The 22,470-nt window shown below is 38.3% G+C and overlaps 1 long non-coding RNA gene across 1 annotated transcript in view; it reads left to right on the top strand.

The window, feature by feature from the left end:
* LOC134501271 (uncharacterized) overlaps positions 1-16,362 on the top strand; it is a 51,674-nt gene extending 35,312 nt beyond the window's left edge. The window contains exon 3 of the long non-coding RNA XR_010068334.1: positions 15,569-16,362. This is a non-coding gene — a long non-coding RNA (uncharacterized LOC134501271). The remainder of the gene's footprint in view (positions 1-15,568) is intronic.
* The last annotated feature ends 6,108 nt before the right edge of the window (positions 16,363-22,470 follow it).

Below are 22,470 nucleotides of genomic sequence, written 5' to 3'. Positions count from 1 at the left end.
TGGCTGTCTGTGGCTCTTATGCTGCTGATAATGAAACAATGCTGCTGCAAGTCACACAATCAAACAGAACAAGGCCATTTCCCCAGCCTTGGCCCAACTTCCTGTTATTTTTCAAAATGCATGCTACTCTTTCTGTTATTTCCCTCACCCTCCCCATGCTAAAAATATAAAGTGAACATTTAAAACAGCAGAGCTGATGCTGATTTTAGCCTTTTCTCTCCCAATCTATTCTGGTTTCAGTTTACAGTTTTGCCTGGCTCTTTGCCAGCATGGAGCTCAGCAAATGGTAAATATCCATGGATTCACAAGCACACACATGTCCTTGTTATGGCAGAGATTTCTGCCGGCATTTAGGATAACCCCATCCATTACTCAGACTTCACAGCCACAGCTGTACATTTAGAGTTGTCAGTTTACATTAATGTTTAGGCCTTCTGTACTGACAGGGAATATAAAGGAGATTATGAGAGATTTTGGGGAGGCTAAGAAAGGAATGGAAGGGAGAGTAGGCATAAAGAGATAGCCAAGTCAACTGACCACTTATCTCATAAATGGAAACTGCTCAGGTAGCAAAAAAAAAAGAAAAAGAAAAAGAAAAAAACATTTCAAATCCTTCAAAATGGCTCTTATAATTTCCAAGATTTTATATTTACCCGAAGACAAGCACTGAAGATGTCTTACTGAAATCTGTAGTACTTGCTTCTTTAATTTTGCCCAGCTGTGTGGGGTTGACAGGGTTGTAACTTAACAAGATGACCAAGTCAGCAAGAACATTGCCTATCTACTTGCCTAGTTTATACCCACCCACCTCAAATAAGACTTGAGTCAAGAAAAAACTACTAGAACAGCTACAGACAGATTTAAGCCACACATGTTATAGGCTAGGAATAGAATAAAGCCAAAGTCATGAGGGTATGTTTTTTAAAAAATGGGTGGTAAGGTATAGTGTGATGGTTAATCAGATGTAAGAATGAACCCTAAGATGCTCCTAAGTTTGGATTAGTATCAGCTCTTGGTTACTACAGGCATATTTCTTGGATTCAGATTGCATCTCTTGAACACCACACAGATACAACACAGTAGAAAGCTTACATTCTTTTTGTGAGGCCTTCCCTGCTGTTTATTTTAAAAGCATGTATCAAATATTATTATTGAGCATATTTCCCAAATGTATTTCAGATTATGCTTTAGTATTGAATAGGATACCCTATTTCACTGCAAACAAGAACTCCAAGGACTCCACAAACATAAAAACTGTTTCCTATTGAAGGAAAAGTGACTGAAGTTCACTCTGCACAACAGATGTGTTTCTAAAATAGACATTTAGAGGGAAGAAGTCAAATGACATTTCCTGGCTCTGTCCCTACCATCCAGCTGGAGTTTTGAACAGAACATATCTATATAAACATGTATTTTCTGTTGATAGTACTGGATTTCAGAAAACTCAAGGTCCCTCACTGGGCTACAAGGCTTATGTACCTACAGTGCATATATAGAGGCTTCATCCAGACATTTAACAAAAGAGATATGAGAAGAAGGTGAAAATAGTGCTTCCATTTGTTTGTTTATTCTACATGCTCACATGTTGGGTGATAATATATGGGATTTGCTTCTATTAGTACCTATGATAATTACCGTTTTGTGAAATTGAATGTATGAACAAATAGGCTTCTGAGAATTAGAACTATGATTAAAAAGTGATCAAGGAATACTGCAAAACTCAAACATCCCTTTCTCTTTCATATTAAGTGGGCTGAAAAACACACTATGTTTACTTCTAAATTTTGCTTTAGAAATGGTGTCTGTAACAAAGTTGTGCTGGATTTCCAGTAGCAATCTGTTTCCAGCTAGTGTAACCTTTGCTAGGTGGGATTATGGAAGCTGAAGTCTAAACCACCTGGGAAATGAGTGGCACAAGAAGGCTGGCCTCTTGTGTTTTTAACGCTAGCTAGCTAAACTTGGCTCATCTCAAAAAGCTAAACAGATCAGACATGGTTAGTACTTAGATGCAAGACCATCAGGAAATACCAGGGAAACAGGCTAGACTGGGAATAAAAGCAAAGCAAAGCAAAACAAAACACAATAAGGCAATGGCAAATCACTTATATGTAGAAACTAAGAAAATTAAAAGCATGTGTCCATGATTTCACCAGGAGTCTATGTTGGCTCAAGGGAATCTTGACTTTTTACTTACAAGACAGGTAAGTTCAGTATTCAGTATTCATGACATTCTCCATCGGTATTTCTATATAGAAACCTGTTTTTCTTAACATCTGGAAACTTAATGCCAAACCTCACTCTCTATATGAGTGAATTACCTCAACATACTTCTCTTATACTATTCATTCATTCATTCATTCATTCATTCTTTGGATAACTGCCATCTCACATACTGATTCTGAGAAGCATATATAATAATAATAATAAATGCATAAAAACCATTAAAACAACCATTTTGAATAAAAAAATAAAAACAAGTAAAAAACAAAATGTCAGCAAAACGTACAGAGATTGCATTCCATTAACTGTCATACAGCCATCTAGCAGGCTCTACTCCATCATGAGATCCCCAAACTAGCTGACTAAACCATGTTTTAAGGGCCTTCCAGAAAGCCAACAGGATTGGGGCCAGCGTCACCTCAGGTGAATGATGTTCCTCTAGGCACTTTCTTTGCATTCAGTCCATATTAATGTAGAGCCAGTAATTCTTGAACCTTTCTCTTGCTTTAATACATAGACTTCTTAAGTAACCCATTCCCTAACCTTGCCTCCCCACTGCTATTCAAACTTTTTAACCACTATACCACAGCATCTCTCTCTACTTTGTCCTACTTAAAGTTTGGTTTTGCATTTATTCTTCTATATATGTTGGTGCTTCTATCCAGTCCATCAGTATTTTCTTGCATTCAGGTCTTCATCTATAAACTGTGAATTATTGCATAGTATCATGCCATATTATTGCTAGTATAAAGTAGAATTCATGTGTAGACTTTTAACTGAAAACTTTAGAATATCTTTTCTCACTGATTTTTAAAGGTAATAATAGAAGGGGACAGAAAGTAATTCTGTCTTATTGCATGATTCTGATCCACCATATTTATAATTAATTCCTTATTGAAAGGGTAACCATCTGAAATAAATGTTTTCCTCTCCTTTCTCTCCTGATCCTTAAACTGAGACAATAACGGAGACAATATTAATATACTCTGCATTGACCAGACTTGAATGTGTGTGTGTGTGTGTGTGCTCATTCCTTTGTCTACTTAAAATTAATAACAGAAAGTTCAGAGTACTGGCCACAGTTATAATTCTGATGATCAGTCTCCTTATCTGACAGAAACACAGGAACCTACAGTATATCTGGAAAGAGGTGACTAAGGTGCAATAAATTAGATTTAGCATTTTTGCTGCTAACCTTGGGGTGTGGCGGTGTGTGTGTGTGTGTGTGTGTGTGTGTAATTTACAATATAGTACTGTTGCATTCAATTAGGAATGATATCACCACTGCAGGATACATTTCAGTTCTATTTGCTGTCCAATTTATGCTTCTCTCCTCTTTCTTTTCCTTTGAAAGTTACACATTTATTTTTGATGACTTCTAACCTGGCTTTGAAACAGAGATGGCTTTGGTACCTCTGCTGCCTAGAGATTAGACATATAGACCATATGCCTCAATGAGGTACTTCCCCCCCAAGGACCATTGTTCTGTCTCAGTGGGGTAAAGCACTTCATAGAGGTGCACTGCAAAGTGGTGAGGCAAGGCTGAACTGACTTGATCAGCTGATCTGCTTCAATGGAAGTGGCTTCTTCATATTTTATTTATTTATCAAATCTCTCTGCCGCCCATCTCATACTTGACCCCAGACATATGTCCTGTACATACGCATAAGCCACTTTTGCTGAGCAAAGTGAAAGGTTGGAGCTGCTACAATGGTTAGAAACAGGATGCTGCAGCAGTTCATAGTAGCAGTTCAAATGTACTCTTCATCTGAACCTTCATTAGATGCCCCTTGGAAGTTATGCAGCAGCATTAATTGGAAGAATAACTGATATATTCCTTTATGGGAGGCATTCATATTACCACCCTGGGCCAAGATAGATATTCTGTAGAAGTTCTAGAGGCTGTGAGGATCTGGATGGGGAGAAACAAGGTCAGATTAAGTTGTGCTAAAACAGAATTACTAGTCAACAATAAACAATCCAATAATATCTGTTCCAATAGTAACTCAGGATGGAGTTATGCTCCTGCTGAAAGAATTGGTTGTGACTTGGGAGTCCTCCTGCATTCTCAGTTCCTGAAGAAGCAGTAAATGGAATTCATGGCTGGGGGGGGGGGGGTTTCATGTACTTTGACTGGTGTACTGGTTACAACCCTACTTAGACCAGGAGGTCCTAGTGATGATAACTCCTGCCCTAATCACCTCTCAGCTGCTGGACTAGCATGATGATTTTGGAGACAATCTGGAAGCCATAGTGGTACAGAATGTGGCAGTGAGTTTGCTAGTGGGGCAACCTCACCAGGCTAGAATATCACCAAGTTTGAAGTCACATCATTGGCCACTAATAGGCTTCCAGGCACAATTCAAAGTGCTGGTGATATCAGTTGTTTGAGATAGGCAAGGTCAGGAAACAGGAGTTACTACAAGTCTTTGAATGTACTTTAGTGTGATCAGGATATTGTAACAGAATTTTGAAAGCCTGTCAAAACTCATGTCTTCTTCCGCTTATACCTAACACCATCAAGGTGGAGTAGTTTTGAGTGTCTTTCTTATGCTTCTATCTTCACAGAACTTAGATATTTTATAATGGCTTGGTATCCTGATCCATTTTGTCTGAGTCAAACCCATAGTCCATCACAAGTAATTACCTTAAAATCTCCATATAGCATGGCACCAGGATATATAAAGCAACACCTTGTAAGAAAGGAATCCTGTTATTCAGTTTGTTCGTTCAGAAAGCATCTACTGAGGGTCCCCCTTATGATGTACCTGAGATAGAACCAGACAAGAGGCTTTTTTATTGGTGGCCTCCACTTTATGGAATACTCTTCCCCTAAGGAATGGGTGCTCCCAACCTGTCTTACATTTCAGAAACAACTGAAGAGAATAATATTCCAGTGTGCTTTCAGTTGAGTTGAGTTGAATTTATTGATATCTATAATAATATAATTATATGGTCCTTATCCCTGTAGCAGAAAACTGTAAACTGTAGCAGAAAACAGTAAATCTACCAGTGTAACACCAAGGAATGCACCGAATAATTCATAGACACTTGCACAAGATTCTCTAGGGACATTTTCCATCTGCCATAGCATCACACAGGAAAACACTTGCCCAGGGAAATCCAGCTTCAAAATCTCATTCAAACAGCCTTTTTAAGCAGTTCAACTCAGAAAAGTAGAGAAAGAATTGTGGTTGATAGGATTCTTCAAAATATTTTATATTATGTACAGAGCAAGCTGGACAGTGTGGCTTCTGTTACTGAAATCATCTGAGAGTGTCTCCATGATGGAAGTAAGCCTATCCTGCAGAACACAGTGAAAAGGTCATCCAGAGCCATATTGGTTTTATTGTAGAGTCTAGCAATCTAATATGAACTAGTTTGACCACAACATAGCCCTAAATATCTCCATTCACTGACTTCAGTGAGGCTTATAGCTAATTTCTAATTACCAGCTTGTCATTTGGCAATAGAAAAGAGAATGAAACAATGAACATTATCATATTGCATGTAAGGTAGCTTTGTCCATTTAGCTCAGTAATCTTGTCCCCAGAATTGAGCAACCTGCAGGCTTCATGACACCCCCAGCACCCCATTTGAAGCCATCAGCAGTCCAGATTTCACTATCAAAGTTCAGAAGCAAAGTGAACACATTTTTTGTGAGTTGGGGGTGAATTTGGATTGTTTTTTAGAAGTTTGGGGAAGTTTAAGAGAGAGATTTCTTTCCTTCCAGGAGATTCCTGCTCCCTTCCCCATCCTAAGATATCTCCCCCCACTGGCCTTCCGCTTTCTGGTTACACCGTAGCATCCCTGGACACCTTTTGCAGACCTCTGGAATCCTCAAATGCTGTCTATTTCCAGTCTACCCTGTTGAGAGTAGCTCTAGAAACTCAAGCAAATTACTGTATACGTTTTATAACACCTGAATTTTTTAGCTGGAGATGCCAAGGTCTGGATCTGGAAACAGCGATTCAAAAGACATGTGTCCACAGTTTTATAGGTTTATATAACTGATTCTAAGTGCATAATTGCAAATGTAAAGCTATGAGGTTCCAGAGTATTGTGTGTGATAGGCTTCCTATATCCTTCATTTCAGCAGCACTAATTCCAAGGCCTGTTAACACAAGCCAAGCTTAAGAAAAATAAAAATGTATTTGGTCACTGGTGGTCATTCTTCAGACTTGGTACCTTCTAGATACCTTGCACTTCAGTTCTTAAAATCTGCAGCCAGCATGGCAATTCTGGTAGTTGATAATCATACATCTGTACAGTGCTAAGGATAGGGATGGTTGCATTAATGTGCTGTATACTGATTATTAACTGAATACAAAATCTGTATTCTACAGCAAGAAAATTGTGGATGTTCATAAGACCATGTGCTCAACTTCTGTTCTCTACATGGAAAGCAGGATCAGAAATAATATGATCCAGTTTTTCTCCACTATGAATATGTTTCTATCTCGTCTGAATATTTGCAGACTACTGTTTCAAGGCAATACTTTAGAATATGCTAGAAAGCTATCCAGGAATATATAGGACAACAGCTATGCAATAGATCTAAACAACTGGCAAGTTCAAGAAATCTTCCACTAGCGGAACAATATGTAAGATGCTTTTTCTGGGAAAACACAGGATACATTCTGGTTGTAGCTGGAGGAGAATGGTAGATAACAGAGTTAATAAATGTTTTAAAATTAATAGTGCAAAAAGAAAGGTGTCACAGATATATTACAGTTCCTGGATTTCTCTCAAAAACCTTCTGAGATGTGGTGAATGCATCCCAGGGCTCTAACATATAGTCTGATTCACTGAGTTCCTTTAAAATGTGAAGGAGAAGAGAGAGGAGGATAAAGAGGAGGAGGGCTGTTCTTTGCCATTTGAAAACCTCAGTAAGCTAAAACTGAAAAAAAGCAAATTGAAATTTAAATTCTGCACTTCCCTGCCTCCTACACATGCCTATAATATAGAGAAGAGTTTTTAAGAATCTGGAGGAATTCATAAGACTGTCAGAATAAATTGTAGTTAAATGAAAACAAGGTATTTATTAAGGCACTTTAACACAGAGTTAACATTTTTTATTAGTTAAGAAAAAGCAAATACTGAAAGAAAGCTAAACGAAAGAGCTTTCTTTTACTGTTCCATTCCAAAATTCCACTGGGAAGACATTTTTTGTTTGTTTGTTTCCACTGTTCTATTAGCTGTAATTCTTGTTTCACAATTGCTCAAGAAAATTCTTTAGAGTTTACAGCTGTGTTAATCTCTGGGTTTGATAGCTTAGATTTACAAATCTAGGGCAGCAATGATAGCCAAAATAGCTTATGAAGGTCAAAAAGGCTTGGTTTATGATTTCTGTGACCCCACAAAGGAAACAAGGAGGGAGAACAATTCATTGCAATTAAGCAAAATCTTTTTCTTGATGAAGAAACAGTGAGACCTAGTGCTCCAAGTCAGCATTCACTCATAATGAACATGATGTATACTTCACCTAAACAGCTTCAGTCTTATCCTCTGACACTGGAACATCTTTTGAATAATTTTGTCCCTGAATAAATAATATAAAAATGAAAGAATCCCATGAGACAAGCTTTATTTCAAGTGATCAGGTAAAATTGTAAGACATTGCCCTAGTCACCTTATCAGCCCCTATCCACAAAGAATCAAGACTAGAGCAAATTTTAGTAATTTGGTTGCAAAGTGCTGGGCAAAGTAATCATACACTTGTTCATTCTTTCAAGAAGAGAGTTCACAATGCTAAATTAAGCTATTGGCTAGCAGCTGCCAATGCAATAAGGGAGAAGTACAATCACTTTCGTTATTAACATGGTGTGGAGTCAGCACAGTTGTGCATGGGCAAGTTTGTTTTTTGTTTTCCTTCTCTGGTGCTCTAGGCCTCAGTTCTGCCATTCCATTTCCTTCTCAATAAACTAAGGAGCCAACCAGAAACAATTACATCAAGACCCAGGGTCACTTCCTGTTGCCAGAGGCCACCCAGGCAATAAGTAGAACTGCCTACATGATATTTGGGAAAGCCCACAAACATCTGCTGGAACCCTGGGAAGGACCATCAAACTGTTTGCCTCACAGATGGGTGGCAATTAATCCCAACTGGACCAGGAAATGATCTGACCACTCCAAAGGGCTGAGTGAAATGTCCTCCACATCCAGACCATACAAGTACTTTAAGACTAATTCAGATCCACCATTGCGTTTTGGGCCAGAAATAACTTGGGACAGAAGCATGTTGCCATAGATCTATGAAATCCCATGCTCTCCAGGGGCATGGAGATTGATGTCACACAACAGAAAAGGGGACGGAATTCCAACACCAACCCTGAGATAGAATCCTACTGGGTAGCAAGATGGCTGGTACACAAGTAGGATCTCCAATTTGTCCTGTATCCCTACTTAACAGATAAGCATTCATGTCCTGGAATCTCAGGAGCAGCTATCCCTATAGATTAATATATTCATGTGCATATTTACATTGTGTTAGACATGACTTGCCTGATCTAATGTATTACATTTGGACAGCCTCCCACCCCTACAGTCAAAACTGCTGCAGGATCTGAAACCTGGTAAGGTCATTTTCAAAGAAGGTGATATCAACACCCTCACCAGCCAGTTTTCAGAAAGGGACACCATATCTGGCAGTTCATTCATCACCAGCTTGTGGATGAACAAGATCTTATAAAGATGGAACTAGCATTTACTACCAGCAGCTTGAGTCCAGATTCACAAACAATCCAGCCACAGGAACTAGGATTGGTGTCACACACATGGCCAGTAGTGGGGACTGGCAGCAAACTATTGGTTTCATCTTCTCATAGAACAGCCTACCTTGTATAAATCAGCTAAAGTTCTCTGCAGAGTTGATTATTTTAGCTTATAAGAGCAAAGGTTTTTCTACTTTGTCTCCCTGAGCACATTTAAAGAGGCTTGTTAGTCCACTTTGGGCAAGCAGCTCTTACTATCATCTATATGTAATATGTTAGATCAAGTCAGACATGTATGTGAATATACAAAAGCTACAAGTTTCTAGTATCCACCATTCTTACCTCAAACATTTCATAGAAATCATAATATATTTATAAATGTTGCATACAAAAATGTTTGCTCATTTGGAAAAGTTGCATAGACAAAATGTATATTATGAGAAAAAATAGGCATGTGTGTCTACCTATATATTGAATTATAGGGACCTTGGAGGTCTTCTAAGCCAACCCTGTGTCCAGGGCAGAAATCCTCATACCATCCCACACAAAGGGCTGTTTATCCTTTATTTGAAAACCTCCACTGATGGAGCACCCATAACTCCATGCAGGCTGTTCCACCGGGTAATAGTTCTCACTTTCAAAACAGTTCTTTTGACTGTTCTTCATACGGTTAAGCCTCCAACCCCTCACCATCATTGTTGCTGTTCTTTGCATTTTTATCCAGTTTCTCAGCATCTTTTTTTATATTGTGGCATCCAGACCTGGGAGCTCACTGGTTTTGACTGCCAGAGTTTCAGATAGGACTCTTTCAGCCATCACTGGAGGTTCAAGACTCAACTTGGGATCCCCCGTACATATACAGCAACTGCTCTACCATTATGATCCTGACTTCAGAAATTCCCACTCAGTGCAGAAAAATCTCAGATGGAGAAGCAATTTAACACATGTGGGGATGTTGGATGTGGGCATCCAGTACATGTACTATTGTTTCCAGTTTAGGATAATGTTTGAACTGAGTTCATAATCTTTTTTAGACTGGAAGCAGTAGCAAGGATCAGGGGGATCCCTAATCTGAACAGGCTGAACAATTAAGCACAGTTAAAGTGTATTTACAATGCAGCCTCTCAAGATTTTTAATTACTCTAATAGTGTGTACTTTCAAATTGAAATCCTTTTAAAAGTTTGCAGATTCTTTGATGTGTCCCCACCCCCTGTGCACTAAGTAATTTATTTTGCTATCACTTTTAGACAAACAAGTCTCAAATGACTCAAGCGCTGGTGCCTTTGGGGCTTAGTCATTGTCAATCACACAAGAGAATCTGCAATCTGTTTTCATACTGAAATGAAACACTGTGGAGAGAGCAAAGCACGTGCCCAAGTCTGAGTCACTCTCAGCTGTTCACCAGAGCTCAGCATTGCTAAACAATTAATTTTATGTGATAAAGACTCTTTATCCTTCTGGTGTTTTTTTTCTTCTTCTAAGTTTTATTGCAACATTCGGTATGCTGCCAAACCAGTGAAACATTCTTCTCTTTCATTGTATTTACTATTCAGACAATGCATCTCAAGCTTGTTTAGTTTTATTTCAGTACTAGAAATTAGAGCAGATGAAAGTGGCCTTTGATTACTACCTCAAAATAGGTAACTTTTGAGAATGAAAAATTAAAACCCAGTTATTGAGTGTTGGATTTGCCTTGATATGTAGTACCGCATCTCCTTAACACAGTAGCAGTTACCACTGTGTAGTGATTTGCATTGTGCTGCTTTTATTCTGCAAAAAATGAGTCACAATAAAGGTTAACCATACATGCAAAAAGGGCATACTGCAGGCACACACACCCTGCATACTCCATTGCTATATACTATAACTGGACGGCATGATGCCTCCAGGAGTTACAGAACTGGTACAGCATGACAGGCAGGCAGACATTAATATAATCTTTGTGCATTATAGAGTGAGGGTAGTTTCAAATAATGCCTGGAAGAGGCTGGAAATGATGCACCGAGTGGGCAGATACTCACTCCATATCCCTTCATCCTTGAAAAGGAAGTGAGGACAGTAGTATGGCTTGATTATTGTTATTGTTATTCTGTTCCTGGCTTTTTTAAAAAATAAAACTGAGTCCCTGGACATACCCTTGAATTTTGCACCATTTAAATTTCCAAAAGTAAAGTGGATTTGAGAATCAGTGACCAAGTGGAGTTAGATGGCTTTTTCACAGCCTCCTTTTGCCCAAGTATGTACCAATCTTGATCAGAACTGGTGGGCTGTTCAACATCCCATGGACCTCAAATAATGTGTCTAAATTCTTGGTGCAGTTAAAGATTGACAAGAGACTTAAATTTGTAGATATTTCACATTGCACTTTTGGAGTTCTTCGAGTTTGGTTTGAGGGTTGCAGATGTTTCATTACCCTGATAAGTAACATCATCAGTGCAGGTAAGTAAGGCTGATTGGTTGGCATTGATTGTTTCCTGGGTGATCAGTGGTTTGATGGAATTTTAGAAAATAAACCACAACAGGATTGTGGATAGTTAATAGTTACTTTGAGCGTATGCATATGGACAGTAAAACAAAAAGAAATATTCTATTGCCTCAATTTCTGTGAAAACAGATCTAAAGTACAACTATCCAAGGAAGCAAAGTAGCTTCTTTGATCAGGAGTGCCTGTGACTATTTTGTGATTATTTTGTGACTGTTTCAATATAGGCATGACTTAGCCATGGCATTTCACATTCTGGTAACTTTCCAATTGGATTACTATAATGTACCTTCAGCTTTTGCTGAGGACAGCTTGGGAGAATCAACTACCCCAGGACAGAATACAGGCCACTACAGCCTAGAAAAAGCATATGAGATCAGTCCTGATGGAGCTTCACTGGTTACCACTTTGCTTCCAGTCTGTAGACTCTAATTTATATGCTGCTCTAATTCAAAACAACTCTGCCAAGGGGTCCGGGTGGGGGATGAGGGTGTCAAAAAAGTCAGGATAGAAGCCATAACTGTGAGATCAAAGGTTTGTCCCTTTTTTACATGTGTTGTGCCATCTTTGACCTCTTCTGTGGATGCTTTTGCGTCTGAGTAATTTACGTTTCATAATACAGTTCAAATTCAGCCTGTTGAAACAGCTCCAGGGCTCCACACATATGCTTTTTTGCTATACTTCTAGGTAACATGTGAACTTAAAGGACACAAAACAGAATGAAAGGAGATTCATTCCCCTTTCCAAATCCTTCCTGCTGCCTCCACTCTCTGCCATCTGAGGCAAGTGCTGCAGTTAGGCTGGAATAATTACTTTAAGACTGTTGCTCATGATTTCCCCATAATCTCTTTAACAAAACTTAATAGCTTCCTTTAAAAAAAAAAAAAGCAATCAAAAGCCCATCTAAGAAAAATGTTTAAGAAATCTTAGCTTTGACCATAGAGATATTTTTAGGTTACCCCAAATGTATATTGCCTTTCTGCACAGTTCTGCATACTTTAAATGTCTACTGTTTTTCCATACAGCTTATTAAATTGGTTGCTATGAAACCATAAAGATAAGCCCCTTAAATACTTACTGTAGAGAGGTTGACACTGGAAATTATCTTTGGACTGTTCCAAAGATGTTTATGAGACAAGATAACATGTCAAAGGCATTTTCAAATGTTTTTTGGTGCACAGGTACTGTATATTGTTTCACTGGGTAAGTCAGAACATCTAATTGCTCCTAATCAAAGAATTTTCCCCAGCCTGCTCCTTAGAAACTATTGTGGTTTTCATATGGAAATTAATAAGCATACAGGATATATGTATGTGTGTATTTAACAAATTTCTATGGCCATCTAACCAGTGGAACTCTGAGCACTGAATAAAAAGTAAAAACTTACTCCAAATCAATTTAAAACTAAGAGGAGGCTCCTCACTAATGTGCCACACACCCATATGTGAAAGGTCCATTAACATCCCAGGCTTAGTGCCTGGGGGAAAAGCTAGATCTTTGCAGCCTTCCAGAAGGCAAAAAGGGTTAAATCTCTGGGGGGAGGCTGTTCCATAAGACAGGTGCCATGACAGGGAAGACACATTTCCTAGGACCCAACAAATGACCCTGCTTCACTGAGGGGATCCAGGGGATCCCATTCTGCCAGATCTGTGGGATAGGCAGAAACCATAGATATACCAATGATCATATTTGAGGATTAAATTGCAATACTTTGATAGATTCAGTTATCTTTATGTAATTTTTTTTAAAAAATAGATAATGTACATTATGTGTTTTGGGGATAATCAGGTCAAAAAGAGGCTGGAGAACTGGGTATTTTGAGATAGTTATGCAAAGTGATATAGGCATATTTCAGCCTTGGCTTGTTTGTTTTTTAAAGACATATATTTAATATTAAAGAATACATTTACATTCACTAGTCACACAAGAATCGCTGCTGAAATCCTCTCTTGTGCAGAACTGTTAAAAGTGCAGTTTGCATCATCTGGACATCCAAAGCCTGGAATGGCCATTCTCCCCTTTTTCAGAATAATTCGCCTGGAGTTCCGCCTCTATCTTGTGGCAACAGCAGAAAGTTCTAAGTGTGTAGTAATCTGCTTTGTGGATCCAGATGCTCTTAGTTAAGATTTGGCAAAAAGAGATGTAGTCTGAAAAAGTAATGTAACAAACATGAGCAATTTGCCATTTGAATTGATCCTTCTAGGATCTTCCTAGGCCCTCCTAGGTTTGAGAATTGAAATCTTGGCTTTCCAATCAATATTAGTGATAATATTATTAGTAGTTGAAGTTATACAGTAATACAGGGGTTCATTAATGTGTGCCTTCAAGAATTACATTGCATATTTAAAAATGCATGCAGTAATGCAGTTTCTATGGTAGTGCTGATGGCACTGATGCTAATAGTCTCTGTGAATTTTTATTCTTGATCCTATTTCAGGATCCTTAATCCTATTTAAGAATATTTCTCAGGAATTAATCCATTAATCTGTTTGGAGAACTTTAGCCCTGAACTTTACTTAGAAATATTCTCATTGGCTTGGTTGGCAAGATAAAGTAACCCAATAAAGTCTACAACAGAAAAATGTCCTCTTTCTCCCTGCTGTCTGTTACTCTGTTCACAGGTTCTGAGCATACTGAGGACAGCTAATTCAGGCTGTAGTATTACCTCGTAGAAAGCAATGAGTGCAACAGCAGCTGAGGCTGAACTGTAAATATCTTTTAGCATGCTAATAGATGCTTATGTTCCCCTATGTATTAATCTTTTGTTCCATTCTTGTAAGAATTGCTATACTATTTTTTGATTGAAAGAAGGATCAGTTAAAATGATGTTGTGAATGTAGCCTGTTTGCAAGACAGGGACAGATGCTCAAGCCATATTCCCTCAGCATAAGCAAGGCTTTTGGTCATGTACAGAATCAGATTATCCAGACCCTCAATCTACCGGTGATAAAAGAAGGTTGTTCTTTTTAAAATGAAGGCAGAATTCCAGAGAAGTTTGTGTATCAGTGCTGGAAAAGAGTGGAAGTTTATCATATCCTGAGAAATCATTCCTGAAAGTGGGATCCCCATGAAAAAGCTAAAGAAGTTGAGGTAACAGGACCAGAGGAACTTTTACTTCAAGAAGTTGCTAATTCTGTGGAAACAGATGAGAAGTTTTTTTTATTTCTCTGTACAAATTATGAAATTGGGTATTTAACCTGAATCTTTTATTCATAGGTTGGGCATACAGATATTCTATTTATCATCTTCTTGCTTATGAGAATATACTGTATATACAATTAAGTTTGATTTTGCTTATCTCTGGGGAGATTTATCTATCTCCCAAAGTGGGAAGGAAATGCTAAAACATCTAGTCACATGCCACTATACTACATAGATAGGAGGCTGCACAATTGAAATTATTTTGCTTTGTACTTTTTTACTTTCAATTGCCAAAACAACAACAACAACAACACAGCATGTGACAGCCCTATCTCTCACACTGAATAAATTTGGGGGTAGATGCCAGATGGGTATATATCCCTGCATTTATAAAAGATAGGTGGTGGCAATGGGAACTACCAAGCTGTTACTAGTAATGATATATTCACAGCCTGACAAAGATTCAGGTGGTAATTGGGAAAACATTAATAGACACCTCCATGGCCTTTGTCTGAGTAAAGGGCACCCAAGCTACTGATTCAGAAAGGATGTTAAAAAGAAAATGAAGAAGCTTCCACTCTAACGAGCTGAAAGATAAATTGGGTTCTAACACAAAAGTAATCTAGCTGTTGAATTTTCTACAATGTCACTTATTCCTCTTTTAATAAATAATGCTAAAGAAGACTTGTGAGACTCTTGGGTTTAGTGCTAAGAGTCTGACATTATCCCAGAGCATTTCAGGTCTTTTTTACAGATGGGGGGAGGGGATTGTGTGGAATGGCACTGTGGCTTGAAGATGCAGTATCATCGTGGTAGTTTATTGGGAAACCACGTCAGACAATTGTGAGGGAGAGGAAGGGAGAAAGGAAATGAAGTAAACTATCATGAAGAAATATATGGCTAACTGAATACAACCTGAATATGTATCATCTATGCTGTATCATTTTATTGCATGATTCACTTGTAAAATCTATTGTTTTACATTCAATTAATTTCTGTTTCTGTTCCCAGGTTCTAAGCAAACTGAAGATAGCTAGTTCAGGCTGCAGTATTACCCTGGAAAAAGCAATGAGAGAAAAAGCAGCCAACGCTGAATTGTAAATACCTTCCAGCATGCTAGTAGATATTTTTATTCCTCTACCTATTAATCTCTTGTTTGAAATAGACATTCTCTTATAAGAAGATAACAACATGTTGAGTCCAGTAGAGCTTAATTTTGCATAATGTGATGTTTTGATTTCACATCTTGGCCCAGATTCCAACAGATTCAGAGAAAGGTAACTTTGAGAATAGAAGAACCATGAATCCAGAGGGGCAACAGGGTAATGGAATGTTTTGAAGCCCTACACAAAAGAACAGCCAATATGATTTATCTACAGTTCCAGCCTGCATATCAGAATTGCAGGGTGGTCTGGCAGCTTATTTTTTAGCTGACAGTTAGGAAGAGCAGTTCCAGTAGTGCTGTTTCGATATTATTAATCTGGAGCACTTATCCCCTGGTTACCAGTTTGAAATTTAGCATATAAGGGCCTGCGAATGCAGCAGATATCAACACATTCTGCCTCCAATGAACCTTTTTCTTCCAAAGAATAGGATTTCATCATACAGACATAGGCACCTGGATGAACCATAATGATGTCATGTGTGTTATGACGACATGACATAAATGGTAAAGATTAGGTAAATTCATATCAGTCACATGATATAATTCATATCATTGCATGATGACATCATGGTGCAGGTAACCTCATTTGTCCCCTGATTTCCTCATGATAGCAGAGAATGTCAGAAAACTTTGAAAATGTATATACCGTATAAATAAAAATATATTAAATTAAAAAATGTTCCATTTTGTTTTTATGGCATAAATGGTTACATATTAGACATGCTTACGTAATTCTCAAAATATATTACAAGCAGAATAATAATGTGAATATACCTCCCCCCGTCTTTACCTTTAAACTTTATGCCCTAATCACAATAAGAATTTGAAATAGCAGAAATGGGTGTAAGAAACATGTAATGGAAAAGAATGATATCTTGGTGGTAGGTCTCCTTTCAGTTTCTAAGACTAAGTGCATAGAAAATGAGGACCAGTCCAGTATCCTTTCAATAAGAATGTTTTAAACAATGAAATCAGGGAGAAAGGGAGTATTAATGAGAGAGTGCATCTAAGAGATACTGTCAGTCAGTGGCATAGCCCATGCTTTGTACACAGAAAGTTCTCCAAGTCACAGAGGGGAATTGCAACCTGGAACTCTGGAGAAGTGATGCCAGATAGCGTAGACAAATTGTGTTGGATGGACTAATATCTAGCTCATTTAACTCAGTTTTCTAGGTGTCTTTTCCCAATGTTTTATATAGATTCTAGGTACAACTGTAGTGTGGGCGGTGGGTTCAGAAAGATTAATGGTGTGGTGGTATTTGGGGGAAGATAGCACAAGGAAACTAGGGAAAGGGAAAGACAGAAAAGTAGAGAAGGGCAATGCTGTGGGAAGGCATGAAGGTGAATAGGTAGAAAATCCAGAATTGAGAGGAACAGGGAGGGAGAGAAGGCTCTGGGAGTCAACAGAACATGGTGGACAGCATTCAACCCTCTAACTGGGCCACATGCAGCTGAGGAATTACACTCTTTGCAATCCTGATCTTGAGGGCACCAGCTTGGGTGATGAACTTGATTTACATAGTTTTCTGGGACATAGAATTTTTGAAGCTGCATATTTTCCATGCTGAATCATAGCTTCTGGGAATCTTATCAAACACTATCATTTCTCTAGGTCATTTTCAGTACAGTTTTGTTGCCTCACAAAGTCAGAATGGCAGGGAAAGAAATGAATTAGTCAAGTGCAACCTTCTGTCAGCATTCCAAAATTAGAATGAAAGAGCTGAAGGTTGCCATCTTCAGCTCACTTTTTTCCTGTTCAGAAGGCAGAGGTCATGCAGCTACCAGACAGCTGTATTTGACAAGGGCCATAGTCATCAGGCAATACTTTGTCTCTGAAAAGGACAGCAGTTTGAATATAATAGGTCTACTGCTCCTGACAATGCAAGCTAATCGGAGCATAATGAGTAAAGGTCTCCTGCTGTCATTTGCAATTTGAGCTAAGCGGAGAGGGGCAGAAGCACTGAAAATAAAGCATGATTATCCTGAATCTTCCTTGAGTGCCCTTTGAGTTCCACTTTTGAATTAAAAATCTGTGCTTGCACATATCTTTCTAAAGTTCTAAATAAAGCTCTCATACATAGGTAATAAATGGCTACCTTCAATAATGTCCATTGGACTCTTTAGGCCAATCCTATTCCAATGACATCTTCATAGTTTCTGTTTCTGATAGCACAGATGAGAGGTGGTTGTAAGGGAGAAGAAGTCTCAGTAGGGTGATCCATATGGTTGGGAACAGGAATGAAAAAGCTAATCATATGTTATCTCAACTGAGCCCAACTCATACCTGGTCTGGATCACTGGGCAAAATTCAAGCTTGCTTTTGTGGTTTCAGTAAAATAAGATTGTGCAGGTGAACTTGAAGCTGCAGAGCAAACTTTGGTTCAATCACTTCCTATCCCTCTCCCCCAAAAGAAAACAGGAGGTGAGAGAATGAAACAGAATCTATTCAAGAATTGGTTTCCCCTCCTGGAATGATGCTTTGAAAAAAGAAACTCCTGGACACTAACAATGCCTAAATATCTATGCACATCATTAGATCCAGGAACCTCCTTCCCTTGGCATAGGGAAGGACTGAATATATTCCTCACCTCTATAGGATTTCTGAGATAAATTTAGTCCTAATTTTTAAGTTAATGTCCTGGATGAGTGTAGTAATCTGAAAACCTTGCAATGTGCCACTCAGGTCAAAAGCTGTTTAAAGTGTAAGTAGGAGCATACATAATGTAGATTCAGCCATATTCAATATCAGTTTAGGTTGTTCTGAACAGGCATGTGGCATGTCTAAATCAAATTGGGAGTATGCTGAGGCACACTGTACTTGTATCTGAACCTCCAAGGAACTTTATGAGTGTTCAGAATTCCAAGGAACACAGAGATACAATTTGGGGAAATTTAAATAACTGTCTGACCAGGACATAATAGGGATTTCTGGGAGGGCCACTTGCCAAAATTCCTGTTACATTGCAGCCTATCCTACAGGGAGGAGTAGCTAAAGAAGGCTAGTGCTAGCTTTGCATTAGCTGTCTGTTAAGGTGGACAGAAGCCCCATTAATGCCATAGTGAACCATTACAGATAATCCTTGCTTAGCAACCACTTGTTCAGTGACTGTTTGAAGTTACGATGGCACTGAATGGGACTGATGGCTGATCCTCAAATTTGTGGCTGTTGCAGTATCCCCAGGGTCATGTGATCATGGTTTGGGTCCTTGGCAACCAGCACACAACAATTACAATGGTTGCAGCATCCCACAGTCATGCGATCACCATTTGTGACTTTCACTGCCGACTTCCAATGAGCAAAGGCAATGGGGAAGCTGGCAGGAAGTCACAAGTCATGGTCATGTGACATTATGCTTAACAACCATGTGTGATTTACTTAATGACAGCTACCAGAGCTGTTGGAACTGCCATTGTAAGTCAGCGCGGTCACCTGATTTTTCACTTCACCACTGTGTCACTTAGCAACAGAGTTCCCAGTCCCAGTTACGGTAGTTAACTGAAGACTACCTGTATTTTTTCACTGCTTCTGTGCCTCCCTTTTATATTGCGCAACATGCCTATGAACTTTTATGGCAACTCTAGCTATGTTTGTATCAGTTTAAAATGTCCCATATTTTAATCGTATTCCATTATGGGAGGAAAAACAACAATAATACCTTGGCCTTTAAATATCTCTAACATAGCAGATGACAATAATGATGCGTCTGTGTTTGCTCTCATTTAATTATCATCACATAGCATTGCTGCATAGATATTAATTACCTATGCAAGCAGGAAATGATGCTTAAAGTAATGAATAGACCTAAGCTAGTGACAAAGAAAATACTTCAACAGGCCAAAGTTCCCCCTCTGACACAGCAGCCATTTTTTTTCTGTGTTTTAACCACTCCTTTCATTTAATTACTCTGAGGATTAAATGGAGGCAAGTATGTTCCATTTCCAATAACAAGCTGATCTACAGAGAAGTGAGGGAGAGATTTTTATCTATTACATTTCTTTTGCTCATGAGCCCTCAGTGTCACTTCCCTTGTTTGTGTGTTAGGAGATGTCTTTTCCCTTTTTTCTAACAAGAAAAGAAGTTCAATCCAACTGTAAAACACAGGACAGTATTCCCTTCCCCTGTCCCCCATTCACATGGACAAGAATCAAGTGGTTCTCATGTTTTCAACAAAAACATCCTTTGGTGTAAAGAAACAAACCTGCAAAGCACCAGAGCAGTTGTTAACCAGCTGCTCTAGTGGGAGCTCAAAAAGTGCTTTTATGCAGCTAAAATTGCAAAATCGGGTTGATCATTTTGAAAGCAAAAGACAAAACCTGGATTATTTTACCTGAAAGCCATGATTAAAATTTACTATATTCTGTATTTCCAAATGTCAACACTTAGGAGATAGAATTGTTTGTTTTAGATCACGGGAGAAAGGGATTTTCCTCATAGCTCAATTTGCATCCATAAAAGCATTTCAAGCTCACATATAAATATTAGATTCTTATACTTTCTGGACAAACAGTAACCTAACATTGTAACATGATTATTTCTTAGTGCACAAAAATGGAAATATTGGCTCCAAACATGAAAATAGCACAACTTATATTTCTGAGGCCTATCACAATTTAAGCCAACTGCACCACTCTTTGTTCATAAACTGCACACATTATTTCAATCCACTTACCCCTAGATCCATCACATTCTCTTAAATGGTAATTAAATATTTAGGTTGCTATAGGGAGAAGAACGTTGTCCCGCTTTCTCTTTTGACAGGTGTCCTTTGAAATTCCATTTCCCAATGGTCATTAGAACTTGGGTACAATTCCATATTCTTAGTTCTAAATAGGAAAAGGGGGCAACCTTCTATGCTATGCTAGAGTTGAAGGGTACCCTTTCCTTTTTTAAAAAAATATTAATTTTTAAAAATAAATAATAAAAAAAACATTTTAGGGTTTATGATGTCATGTCATTACAATTTATACTTTTATCTTTAAGATGTCCAAAGCTGTTGCAGTTGGGTATCATATGCATATACCAGATGAATGAATGAATGAATGAAGCAGTCAATAGATGACAGCTGAGAATTTAACAGAAACTTTATTTCTTACAGTGCACATGAATCTTTTTTTTTTCTACTTTTGCTTTTGGTCTAACAATTTTTTATGGCTGAGACGAAATTCAGCCACAGAAATGCTGACTCTTTTAAACATAAGCTATCAAGATTATAATCAAAATTCACAGTTTTGATTTTTCTTTTGCGACCAAAAATAAAATTCAGCAAAGTTGTATGACCTTACAAAGAAATGACTAGCATTTATGTATTTCAAGGTTATACAATGAACACATGGAGTTCCTCAGTTTAATAAGGGATTTTAGATCTAAGGGCCTTTTGTCATTGCTCAGTTTTACTTTTTGTTGAGTCACAGAAAGCTATACGAGCATGACGTTTGGTGTCTCCATTGCCAGTCCTTATCCTGCCTTTATCCTGTTTCAAGTCCATATAATCACCTGATTTTCCTCTAGTGTAAAAGATGACAAAGCCTAAAGAGATCATACCTTGAGGCTGCCTTAGAAGGTGTTGGACTAAGAGGAGGGAAGAGGAATATTCTTTTGACACCAATACAGTTAAAGATTATTGAAACTGGTCTCCATTATGGGCTGGGGACAAGACAGAAATAATGTTGTGGTGCCATGGCAGAAAAAAATATGTTGCCAAGGAATATAGTGGTTACTTACAGGTGGGAAAAATCATACATCGTTTCTTGTTTTATCTGCTTCCATCCTGAAGGCAATGGAGAAATTACAACTTGTCTGGGGCTCAGACCTGGGCTCAGATTCCTTCAAGATGGAATCATTTAGGCAGAGAGATGAACCTAGCTACTGAATGTTATTATCTTGCTCATAGTTTTTGTTGTAATATAAGAAATTATTATGTTATTTTAAATATGAGTTATGGGACAACTGGCTATTCTTAGGACTATTTGCACAGTATGTTCTCATGATTTGCCTGTTCCAAAGAGCAATAATGGAAGACAGCATAAGGCAATCTTTCAAAAACAGACTAGGCTTTGCATCTCTTTCCTTTGAAGATCTTACAAACTCCCAGTATGGATTCCTAAGGACAAGGTTGAGAAAATGTATGCTGTTTATGAGACCTTGGTGAACTCTGAGATAATTTCCATCCCTGTAATTTTTGTCAGTTTATGAGTCAACTTGGCTAACACTTAACAGGGGGAAAAGGGGAGTAGTTTGGAAAATAAAACTAGCTGACTTTAGTTTTGGAAAACTCATCGATTTACATTGTTAGGGTAAAGTTCAGAAACATTGGAAATTTATTTTGTTTTATTTGTAGTCTTCCAAATGCCAGGAATGTTTGTCTTCCCAACAGCACCATTAGCTGAAACAAAACAAATCATTTATTTGATGAATATCCCTTAGTATTTAGCATGGGTAATGCCATTGCTATATAGACTTGATTAATATGATACAATTTCTTTCCTCCCCAAATTTCAGCAGCCACAACCAAAACATGCTTTGGCAGGGTATTTTCTTTGGAGATAGTGGTCTGTTAGGGCTGGACCATTGGGTTTACCCCTCTTCTTGAGGGGTCGATGAAGTCAATAACATCCACTTAAAAAAAAATCCCATACCTCTCCTCCTCTTTTGCCTATGCTATCTAGCAAAACTAAAGAAGGAAAGAAAACATGCCAATGCTATTGCCTGGTAACAGAGAAGGGAAAGAAGACAATGAGGGGAGGGGGG

The sequence above is a fragment of the Candoia aspera genome, chromosome 7 (assembly GCF_035149785.1).
Source record: "Candoia aspera isolate rCanAsp1 chromosome 7, rCanAsp1.hap2, whole genome shotgun sequence".
Lineage (NCBI taxonomy): Eukaryota > Metazoa > Chordata > Lepidosauria > Squamata > Boidae > Candoia > Candoia aspera.
Note: the sequence above shows the minus strand (reverse complement) of the source record. Positions and strands in the feature narration are given on the sequence as shown.